Genomic DNA, 12,060 nt, shown 5'->3' with positions numbered 1-12,060 from the left:
AGTTCTGATTTCATATAACGATTAACCCGTTTTCTTGATGCATATCTACTTTCCATTACGGAGTGATATTACACCACTATCGAACAATTCATCGATAGCGATTTACGCTAAAGCCTCTTCTTTTTAGAATGTCAGACAGTCCAAGAATTATTAGCAATGATAGCCCCTACCAACACAGGAGACAGCTGAATTCTACACGTAGCGCGGCCACTAAATGCACTCCCAGCCTTGTCACTTAAGAGGAATTCAAATCCCTGATTCAAATTGAAATGTAGTATACGGGTAATAAAGGACGATGTTTTCATTACGATCAACACGTAAATCCAATGATTGCTTTCCGGAACATCCGGAGTAATTTCCATGGATACCAATCAGTGTAGAATGGACACCAATGGACAAGGATTATAGCGAATCACCGGTAATAATCCCCGGTGACGATGCTGGAACAAACTCCACAGCGGTTATTTGCCGTACTAGTGTAAACATCAAAACAACAATACCGATAAGAACAGTGGTTCCATTCACCAGAGAACGTTGTATTTCACTCAGATTCGCGAGCAAGCTAACTATTTCACAATACAGATATTTCCACATCAATAGGTTAACATTTTGGTTGAATTAGTAGCCAGGTAAATTGAAGGTTGTGCCAAGTTTGTTGGTGGAGGGAAGCCATAGTACCCGGATTTAAACACCATCCCAGCAGCGGTCAGTACCTGACATCTGACCCGCATGGGATTCTAACATGAGACACAAAGATGAGGAGCCGGTTCTGTTTAAGAAAAAAAATATATCAATTTTCTTTCAATTACAACCGGACACCAAAATAACAAAAATGATCAGAAAAAGGAACATCGAACCAAGTGCACCGGATGGCGATGCTTCAGATTGAGTATCCTGTCATACCAGAGACATTTAATCTGTTATGATTCTCCTTCTCTAATCAGGCTTCTTTCAGTCAACCGCTATTGCCATTGATCAGACATGGTTACTTGTAGCGTGTATGAAGCTAGTTACATCCCTCAACATTACGCAAAACGACTGCGTTCAAGTTGGGGATCCTTTCCGTGTTTTCATTTCATTGCAAAGCCTGCGATGATTTGAAGTAATTTGGTTGATTCTTTCTCTTGTATGTTGAAGTCACTTAATAACGCTGATTACGGGAGCGTTATGCATGATAGGGGAAGCCTAGAAGGAAACGAGGCAAGGCAGAGTGAACTTCCTTGGAAGCCAATTAAAGTACAATTCTTTTGAAGTCTCAATGAAGGCAAGGGAAGTTCATTTATCAAAACGACAGGCCTTTTCATAAGTCAATAACTCACTTAGGAAATCGCAATCGGGATTCTCCATTGCATTAAGACGTGAATGAAATCGACTTTGAAAAGATTCTGGTAGAAATCGTGGTATTATGCAATATTATTTAAATAAAGTATTTTAAACGGAATTAAAGCCATAAAATGGAAATCAGTATTGGGAGTATTGGATTTGAACAGTTATATGTCGGAACGGAGCAGATACAATACAATTAGAATGCACAAATCTGTATAATATTTTCACACACTAAACACAACTTTAAGATGCATTATCGACTGCAGCTTACCGTGCATACCAATGTAGTGATGCAGACACAGTATTCATAATACGAAATAGATGTTGAGAGAGAGCGCATTCGATTTTGTCGACTTGGATGTGTACAATCGGCAAATTATCGATATCATCGTTTCTTATGATAAATAGCGTTTTATTTGACTACTTCCAACATAATTTAATTTAACAGCTCATAGAAATGCTAGGATGTTTTAAAAACCTCTAGTATATTATATTTCATCCTTTTTTTTTAACACAAATTAATGTTAATTTATTTATGTGTATATAATTTTGGGTAAAACGTTTGAAATGCACTTTGACTTATGCTGTATTTTAATGGTCACAGATAATTAACATTGGAGCAAGGCATACTTTCTATTGTAAATCGGCAAACCCTTATCAGATGAAGCACAAGTCAAATACACTTTAATGTTTACTGGTGTGTAAACTGCACATTTTGTGTACAGATATTTTAAATGACGCGCGTCAGCGTGTCATTTTGAAATATCTGTACAAAAAATGCAGTTTACACACCAGTAAACAACAAAAAATTAAAAACATTCCTTATATTTATATTTCGACCGACTATTTCATTTAAATTTAGTTTTTCGGTGAAATAAACCTTCGTTTTTTCAACGTAATACGATTGATGGAACAGCTGAGTAATTGATGGAATCGCGAAACATATGGCTCCTATTTGGCGGGAAAATGTGTCGAGTTCCGGGAGTAAATTAAATATAGTTCCACAATTACTTTATCGTTTTTAATCCATTCATTCAATATGTTTTCATTTCATTATTTTTTTTAATATTAACACAATGCTTTTCATTGCATTAAAACTGATGTTGATATCGAACCTTTGTCATGGCACATATTTTGGCCTAACCGGATGCGCATTCACATAAGGGCGGAAGTCAATGTTTAGGTTTGTGTTCTTGCGCTGCAGCCCCTCTGCGTTTACGCAAGTGTACACGATTGCCCGGTTAGTAAGGTTATATAGGAAAGTGAAAACGGAAATGTAAATATATTCAAATATTTTTAATTTTGTTTTCATATATCCATTAAATTACACTCCAACACTCGATCTTCGAGAGTGGTTTATGATCAACTCCACGTTTTATCGTCCATTATAGTGCTTGTTCATTACATTGCATACAATCACTGTTTTGTTTTAAGTAATTACATCAAATCTCCCATATTCTTCTATATGTTATGAACTGGCGTGAATCGTCGTTACACGAGTTCGTTAAGCACAACTTTACATTTCCGACGTCTCGTGTTTTCATAATGCAGTAGCTTGATTAATTACCACAAAATGCTACTTCTTTTTCACCTTCTTCAGACAAATCTCTGCCTATTATAGTTCTTCTCAATTGGAATGTAGTTTTGCCAATTTAGACTTTAGTTTTCTTAATTATACATCCTCAGACCTCCAGTGGTGCTCAAGTGGGTTTCCATTGATAGAAAATATTCAATTATACAGCAAACGAGTCTCGAGTTTTTCACACAATTTCGCTACTGTGCAGTATCACATTAAATCAAGTTTATACATTAAACAAGTGGGTTTATATTAGCTGCACGCGTTAGCCTCTTACCACAGATTATTTTTATCGGGCGCTGACGAATGGTGGTAAAAATAAAACTGCACTGACCCCGAAGATATTTAACGGATTATGACCGACTACACACTTAAAAGTGCCGTTTCCTCAAAACAAGAATTGATTGGGAAAAAAAAGCGACGCACCTCAAATATGAAATAGTTAAACATCGATATATCAATCCAAAGCAACAATCAGATTTTGATATCGATATTTCATTTTGTATCACTGCGCTTTGCGCATTGTCTGTACTTTGCGCATTGACCACTTGAAGTATTTTGTCTATTTGCTGTTATTTATACTGCATTCGTATAATAATGCATTAATTTATAAACATTTTTCATTGATAGTAGAAACTGTTTCAAATTGATTTCTCATATAAAGCTAAACATTCCATATCTATCTTAATTTAAAACGTATCACTGTTATATTACAGATTGGACCACATGATGTTTGTATGGAGTGATGTAATGCCATTCCATAAAATTAAAATATCATTCTTGAATTCCCATTTTCCATTATATCAATGGTGTAAAATAGATACCCTATTACTATACGAACTGTTTATTGATCTCGAAGTCGTTAACAACAGCTTGGCGTTAAGTAAACCGAACATATTAAATCTGCTTTGCACGAATTATTAGATTATTTGTCAAACGTCTATATAAACCTGGAAAAGCATTACAGTGCATGCACATGTAGTAGGTGTTGAATGTACGCTATATAACCAACCCTGTCTCTATCGGAAATATTTGTGATTTGTATCAAGATAATTTCCGCCATTCTAGGTTTATGCATTATACTAAGCACTTATTATACTTATGGCTGACGTCAGGCCCGGACTATCTCCGCCGTAATGGTTCCCTTGGAAGACCTTTGGTTTAAAATTGTATCTGCTTAATACAACCCCAGGACGATAGTGACTTCCCGTAGATTTATAGCAAATGAAACATGGATAGTTTAGTTCAGAAAACAGCTTTTGTTGGAGATGTTTTGGCACAAGCAGTAGTTTTCCACTCAATTGAAAAGCAAAAATGGCTCCTATGCCCATTGACAACCGCGAGTAAGAGATTTTATCAGTTCTGATATCTGCCACTGAACATCTACATCATTGAGTATATTGTGTATATATTCGTTTACGGTGTGCTTGTGTAAACTTGCGTTTGTACACGGCAGATTTCCGTTCGCTTACTTCAGACATATCCATTACATGAAATATCTAGCTATATGCATAGACAACTCGGGAGAGTTAAGACTTTCGAAGTACAATGGACGATCGAAACCAAGTCATCTGTGTAAATTCAGGATAAAAAGTCGCGGTCCAATGCTCGATTCATATCAGGCCTAGATAAAGATTCTGAGAAATTGATCGCTTTGTACGTTGCTTATAGAAGTGGATACACTAAATTTCTGTTTATCGGTACTGACGCTTTAGCTTTGCTAACTTCCTATCTTCAGATTTAATCTTTTTGATGAGTGATACAATGTATATCGTATGATGTAAAGATACAAAATATTTCGCTTCAGATAAATAAGAAGAAGTTTCCCTTTTTGTTCGAATCAGCCTATTATATGATTGCTGGGTTGCATTTATAGTTTTTATCGTTGGAACATTTTTTATAGCAGGTTTTAAATACTAGAAATTACTAGTTAGGTTTATTAAAAGTTGCCTTGATTCTATGGCATTATGTCTCATTGTGATAGTACAATGAAAGAGATTTTGAATAACACCATGAGACAGCTAACGGGTATATATCAGTCCCACAAAACCAAGCATACATACACAAACAATGAGTTACAAAGAGAGGACACCGTCATTAAATAACGTAGCGGTTGATATGATATTAATAATGATCAATCAAAGACCATTTGAATATAATTGGGATTGATGCACATACCACGTGATACCAGATAATGTTTGAGTGAGATTTATTGTTTCTATTGGTGATGGAATGACGATGGAATATGGTATACCGTGCTACGTTAACGTCATTTCAGCGGAATATTACAAAGAATTACCCATCGCCACTGGAAATACTAGTACCACACAATCGTTATTGGGTTTTATGTTGTACATGAGTTAGCTGTTTTGTTCTTAGTTTTATCGAGTTCCCGTTAAGCATGTCGCTTTGTCTATTTCAGCTGGATTACATAGTCAGTGCCTTTGCTTTCCTTGAGCTGTGTAAGCCCCTTATAATCGTGTGTATTCCTAGACACTAGACCACAAGTACCGTTTGTGACGCGTGATTGTGAGAGAGGAAAGGCTCAATGAACAACGGACACTTTATTCGAAATTGAAAGTGCAACAACATAAATGCCAGAAAACTATATAAAACCTGCTCAGCTGAAATTCCATATGCTGTGACAATCATGAAATAAATAACTTTAATTCCCGACATTTCACGGGTTGATTAATAGCGTTTAAAAGTTCTGAGATAATCTCAGAGAATCCGTTTTGACAGTAGTATACAATTGCTTGAACTCAATTCCGCTTCATTATTCTCAAAAGATTTCAAGAATGGCAGCCATTTTGTTTGATCGTCCGGAACTTCCATTCCCATGATGCTAGATGGCGGTTTAATGAGAATTTAAACAAAAAATATTGTCTTAGCGATTTCACGCAGATATGCTTGCATTTCAGACGCGTGATTTGCAGAATCAATAATAATTTGATATAGCTGAATATGATGCACAAGGATATCTACCAATCGTAGTCGCGTAGGAATACCAAGCTCGTAAACAGCCACGAGAACGTTTCACCTCTCGAGGGATTTCGACACTGTGATGAGAAGCAGATGATTGGTGAAGACTCCCCATAGTTCCCGCCAGAACGGCACAGACCTGTCGAACAATACAGAGACAACCCTTCTGTGACACTTTACGCGCGTTTCTCAATTATTTCTTTTTTTGCTACAAAACGCACTTATGCGTCCCCTTAAACGTATTTTCTCGCACTATTTGTATACAAACTGGTATGCAATGAACGAGCCGGGTCGCCATTGTGTTTCCGACAGCCATTTCAGAGCTGACATAAATAACGACAGAAAGTTTGAAGTAGAATATTATCTGGTGCGTTGACTGGTTATATTCCAAAAGTACAGAACTTAAAATAGAGATCTTTCAGAGACATTTCGATTTGATATTCATTGCACTCTAAAATGCTTTTAGTTGAAAACGGGACAGAATTCTAATGCGTTGTTTTGTGCAGATATTTTAACATCTGAATTGCGAGAAAAATATTCAAAAATCGATTAAACTATCCAAATCAGAAATTCACAGTGTTACTGCAAACAAATCAAGTTATTTTTAAGCGACACTTTGTGAAGCCATCAAGACGTTTAGCTATAATTGCGTTCGTTGTACCATGGTGTACACTACTACATCTGTACATGATGGCTGGCAATTTTCCAAATTCACCTACCGGAAATGGTGGTTCAAATGTTAATGAATGTTAACTATGCACTCGGTTAAATGCAATTATCTCATACATTTATAATCTATTTCCTTCTAGGATTTTTTTGTAAGTTTTATTTTGGTCAGGTATTCTTTTTACAAAACTACCAGAAACTGTGTGTTCTGCCATCGAGATGCATGTCATACATACCTATTTAACTACCAACATTTGGGCATAACTCGAAGTCTAAAATTATAACAAACTATTATGTAATTATCGAAGATTGATCTAGTCTCATTATTGCATTGGTTTCTAATATCAAGCTTAAAAAGAGAAATCAATATAATCTATTTTGTTTTAATTTTTATTGATATTTGTTACTATCGCATAAATTGCAAACATATATCTACATAGATATGATCCCCTCGCAACGGTTGTGTGATGTACAACGTATCAAGTGACCAGATATCTTTAACAATTCGAGTAATGTCTATGTATGCGGCAGACAACGTTAGATACATTTTCCTAGATCGTACAATATAGGTAAAGCATACATTACATTAGTGAACACGGTCATTTCGGATCTAAGCATTATGTGTTACACTAACCCTGTATCTGAACCAAGGCTATTCATCACCGACGGATTACATCGCTGATTATAAACTTACAAAGGTTTTACTACCGCACAATAAATTACCGATAAATACATATTTACGATGATAACTCGCTAGCGTTTTAGTCAAACATCAGAAATCCTTTTAACGAAACAGTATGTGTAAAAAATCGAAACCTTTTAACACTGTAAGCGTCGGTTTATTCTAATCGACAGATTTGATGGGGCTGTTTCTATCCATACATGTTGAGAGAGTGAATGTCTGTAACCACCCTATTTAATCGGCTCCGTGGCATACTGACAGTGATACACTATAAGTTGTCCTACGTTGCTATGATAAAGAGCGGTGATCAAGTTTTCGTAATCTCCATCAATATAGATAAGGGAAATCATAGGATGAATCACGTTGGTTTTACTATTATATAACGCAGATGATAATAATTACATCATTTGTAGATATCGATGTTCGTATTGTAGGAGTTACAGTCTAGTTCTCTCGCGAACTGTTAATAACAGACACAGTCAATTATACCACAGCCTTCCAAAACATAGACAGACATTTACACAAGAAACACATTGTATGCAGTCTTTAGGTGAAATCGTTGTTTGAATATGATACTCACCTTTATATCAACAATGGTATCGGTCAACAGAGGAAAGCAGTTACGTCCCTTTTGTGAAATATCGGAAAGTATGAACATTAATTACAATTAGACAGTACCATTTTCGTCAAAGTATTACTAAAATATTCAATGATTGAAAGAAAATTGATAATTTGACTACAATGTGCGTCTAGTTATGTCGGAAATGACGATACTGAGAGACTTTTCGTTTTATGGTGAATGGAGGCATTGCGTCACTCTGAGACAAAAGATATACGTCACTGACTGTCAGCAATTTTTAAATGCATGTTTATTTAATGTAGTAAGTACGTAGGCCTAACTAAAACTATTGTAATTTATATCTTTTAGCTATTGTGATTTTCTTAAATGTTTGTTTGATACAGTAATCAATAAATGCACTCTAGATACATTTAAATGATGATAAAATAGGAAAATATGGCCCAGATGAGTAGTATTTATTGCTGCCAAAGCGGATTTGTAAGATATCATTTTGTGCCTTACGTACCGCATCTCAAGACTATATGATATGTTTTGAGGTTAGCTTTATGAAATCGAATGGCGAAATGGATATACTAGTAGATTCTTGTAGAATCAACATATCCAATACATCTGTACAATAGCTAAATATAAAAGTACAGGAAACATTAACGTCAAACGGTGTTGAAGTTCGGCTGTCCTGAATATTATGAGCAAAATATCATCATGTTTTGACCTTTCGGTCATAGAGTTCTAACGGAAGGTTCCATATAGATTTTAATTATAGCTAAGGAAGCCTGTTGACACCCACTTTTTAAACCTGTGGTTAGGCTTTATTACAGTATTTTGACTTTAAAGTACACGTTTCTGTCGACACAAACCTAACCGGATATTGTAAAACATCCCCGCCATTCATGTGTTTCACAGGAGTCGAGAAGACTTCACTGCGATGTACAGCTTTCTAACCTCATATAGCTTGTGCTAATGCTTACCTATATGGGTTTAAATTTAATTAAATATATAAAGAACAATTGACAAATTTCGATTGACGCTTTCGAAGCATACTCTGTCTGGAGTTATTGGATGCCGGGAGTTGTCCAGTCCTTCTGTAGAATCAATATCAGCCCATACAGTTCTGACATGACACATCAAGAGAGCCAGCCTAGGAATTGTATATTGTTCAAAAAGCTTAACAAAAAAAGAATGGGGATCTTTTCCTTAGGGATAGACTCGACTGTCCGTCTATATCTCGTGTATCATAAGAGGCTGCACAAGCTGCGAAAAGTCAAGCCTTCAATAATATCTTCGTCAAGAGCATTGCAGCAGTGAACATATACACATCGCATAGGCGTGTAGTCGTGTTTGGTGTGTCACAGCAATATTTGAAGGAACCTGTACAAGACGTGCAATTAATCTTGACAGTTGTATCACTCAACAACTTTATGAAGATTAATCAGACGTGCGCTAGTTACAATTCTTATTATAAATAAGTTTAAATATAATCTAAAATAAATCAAAGACGGATCCGGATGATATATTAAGCAAACGTTATATTGTTTTGCTGAACAAGTAAACAAGTCCATGACATCAGCTACTTACTTACAATTAACGAAATGGTTAAGAAATAAATTTAATAACAACGTTGAAATAATAACTCAAAAAGGAAAATTAATGTAAATTAAATAAGGTAAATTCTAGAAATCGGAAACGTAAACGAAACGAAATGTATTCTTTTTTATTTTCAACCCTTGAAAAATAAGTAGAAGACGTCGAACAACATCGGATTGTACTAAGGACAATTTAGAAATTAAAAAACCGAACTGAATACGTTTGTCGTCTCAACGAGTTGGCATTTGCTATCTCAAAGTAAAGATATTGATTGGAAACCAAAAACTTGGCAAGTTTCAGAACTATACCTTAACTAAAAAATCCCTTAATGTTAAAATCACCAGAAGAAAGCCTTAGACATGTTAAGGAAAGTTCCTTTACTTAAGTCTCATTAACTGATAACAATAGTTCTGAACTAGAGGAATGTTCCTGATACTTCAGTAAACACAATAGTAAAACATGTAGTAGAATAAAAACAACAACAATTATACCTATACCATCCTTATTGGTTTGCGAATATATCCCATGTGTTTTGTAAGTTTAAAAAACAGCTAGTGTAAGTAAATGTTCTTCTGTATGTCATTACCTTGTTATTTGTGCGAGGTGTCATTGTTTTCTGTTTCCTGTTTTCTCTGAACCAGACACAAGCTACTTCTGAGGTACTAATTGGATAAAGCGGAAATAATCACACCCCTTGGAAATTAATGTCGGTATTTCCACCTTTTTAGATGCTGTCTTATATCTAATGGGCTTGTTTATGATTATTGTTCAAGGACGTTTGTGCAATAGAGGAATCTTTCGACTTTATGGAAAATGTTTTGCAAAAACATAAACAATGTCGAATTTCAATCATACGTTTGTTTGCCATCGGGCACTTCATTGTTTCATTCACATTGAGGCTTTTCTGACTTCAAATCACATTAAATAAAAAGTAGAGAAATATGCGCTTGTTGACTTGTACATGTATATTGTACTTAGACTTTAGATCAGGTAAATATATTGTGGTGTATCCATGTTGGGTCTCTTTGGGATAGGTGGTTGGATGAATGGATATACTTTTCCATTATCAACAAAGGAAATTAAGGACGACCTCCCGTTTTGTTGCGTGGTTTAATGCCTGCATGTTTCGGGAGGCTGCGGAATGATTTTGCTGTGTCCCCTTTTAACAGTGAAACGCTTGCCTTTTTAGTGCTATATCACTAACGCATGCCGCCAAAGACAACAATTAACATACCCCAGTAGGTCATATTTAACTTTTCTTTGAGGGAGGGGGATATAAAACAACAAACGAGTCTGTGATGATGAAATCATAGATATGTAGTTTCTTTCATTCCGTGTAATTTGACAATAAACTTTCAAGGTATTTAATGTTGGATGTATCTACTATACCTATATACTCGTATTCCGTTTGACCACCGTACATAAGTTACAAGTAGGCGTTATATCAAAATAGTGATAATTCAGAGTATAAAAATCAAGGACAGAAATGCAAATATCTAGTCCAAGGACAACTTGAATTATGTTGTCTCTCAAGGACACCTTTTCTAGAATGTTATAAGTGTTGAGGTAATCTATTTTAAAAACAGACACACTTCAAGGACATTTCAAATATATTCTAAGAAGCATGGGAATTTTCCTATTTGTTTCGTTTTAGAATAATTTCAAAAATCAGCAAATAAAGTAAGAAAACTCAGTTTAAATCCCTTATGGGATTACCTTTTGTTGGCACCGATACAAGCAATCTGAAGACGGATATCGGCACAGTAACGTTGGAAACATCCCCAGTTTAGGGTTGCACAGTGTATGAGACACTCGTGGAAGGCAATCCTTTATGGGAGTTTTCTATATATACAGTACGACCAATAGCTCTTTGTACTGTAATGATAAAAGCGGAGCCTACTTTGGCTCTGAGACGTTTTAATTGTGAAGCGTAACGTAAGACATGGCAGGTCGCCTCACTGTCAAACAATTTGTACATTAAATCAAAATGTCGAATATTCTCATAGAAGATACTATACAAATTGGGCGTTTATAATGATGGTTTAGAGTTCACCTTGAAGCACCACGCGATATGTCTTGAAGGAGTTTTGCTTGGCATTTCGCGACGGGCAGCAATTTTATAATTTGGCCTTCTCGGCAGTGGCGTCAGTGGTGTTTTGATTTAGTATAAGGTAAAAACCACGTTCAGTATCAAAAGACGCCGCTGGTACAGGAAACAGCTAAGTTGTTCTAATCTTGTGCCATTAAAATGTCTAAAACAGAAATCCGGAAATTAAATATTATAAATTCCATATCGACAAAATTTGGCATGAAAGACAGATTCTATTACAGTATGAAGAACTACGCTAAATCGTAATTATGATGTAGGTTTTTAACCCTTTTTCCGTTTGTACGTTACATTCGATGTAACTCCCGTTGTGTCAGACATTTGAGTCATTTTTAACTGCAGTAGTATTAATGTTTAGATTGATTTCGCACCTTTCTAGAAGTTTTGTTTTTACCTTAACTTTTGATCGATGTTCATTCTGGCTGCTAAGGTTTTTGTCGTTATTAAGCCATTTTGTGGTAGACACATCTAATGGTCATATGCATTAACGACTAACAACTATGGTTTTATTTCCATGTACTTTACATTATACAATGTATGTCACAACTGTTTTATAT

The 12,060-nt window shown here is 35.5% G+C and overlaps 1 protein-coding gene across 3 annotated transcripts in view; it reads left to right on the top strand.

Annotated features, from left to right (window-relative positions):
* The window catches only part of LOC138333348 (peroxidasin homolog), a 118,486-nt gene that overhangs the window by 58,753 nt on the left and 47,673 nt on the right, over window positions 1–12,060 (top strand). The window lies entirely within an intron of this gene.

The sequence above is a fragment of the Argopecten irradians genome, chromosome 10 (assembly GCF_041381155.1).
Source record: "Argopecten irradians isolate NY chromosome 10, Ai_NY, whole genome shotgun sequence".
Classification (NCBI taxonomy): Eukaryota; Metazoa; Mollusca; class Bivalvia; order Pectinida; family Pectinidae; genus Argopecten; species Argopecten irradians.
Note: the sequence above shows the minus strand (reverse complement) of the source record. Positions and strands in the feature narration are given on the sequence as shown.